Source organism: Galeopterus variegatus, unplaced genomic scaffold, assembly GCF_000696425.1.
Source record: "Galeopterus variegatus unplaced genomic scaffold, G_variegatus-3.0.2 Scaffold11317, whole genome shotgun sequence".
Classification (NCBI taxonomy): domain Eukaryota; kingdom Metazoa; phylum Chordata; class Mammalia; order Dermoptera; family Cynocephalidae; genus Galeopterus; species Galeopterus variegatus.
Genome location: NW_007737428.1, coordinates 62878 through 63744, shown reverse-complemented (window position 1 = coordinate 63744; position 867 = coordinate 62878).

Genomic DNA, 867 nt, shown 5'->3' with positions numbered 1-867 from the left:
GGAGCTGGTACTGCTAGCTTTTTGATAGAGGAAACTGAAAATTTTTTTTCTTGTAAATTAACTTTTATTTGGAGTAATTTTATATTAACAGAAAAGTTACTACGAGAGTATACAGAGTATAGAATTCCTGTGCACTACTCACTTGGTTTCCCTTAATATCATCATCTTACATCACCATAGGTGTATTTGTCAGAACTATGAAATGAACACTGGTCCATTACCCACAANTATTGGATAAATTCTAGAAAGGCAAATTGCTATTCCCCATCTCCCATTTCTCACATCTCCTAGGCTGTGGCTCCCTCTGTCTCCATTTTTCTCTTTTCTGACTTGGACTTTAGAAACAATCACCTTGGATTTTTTGTTTGTTTGTTTTTTACAACTGTTTAGAAATAATATGTTTCTTTTTTTTTTTTCCTTTTTGTCTTTTTTCGTGACCGGCAACGGATTGCAACACTCAGTGTCGCACCCGTACCGGACCGGACCGGCAACGGGATCGCAACCCTCGGCGTTGCACCCGCACCTCGCTCAGCCAGGGAGCGGCCAGTCTGTATGTAGGATCCGAACCCTCGGCAGGAGCGCCGCCACACTTCCCAAGCGGAGCACTGTAGCAGTGCGCCACCGGGCCGGCCTGAAATAATATGTTTCTTACATTATCTGTCCTACTCCATCTTCACAATCTCATATGTGTTACCTCACTCTGTTCCTCTAACAGAAACAAATAAAGAAGGATCAGGCAAAGCAGAGCATGGAATATAGTAGAAGTGCTAAGTGCAGTGGGAAGTGAGAACCAGGGTCCTGGAACAAATTGCTAAAGTCTTGTTGCTGAGAGATATCTCAGCCCAAGAATGTGGTCCATGTCAGGTG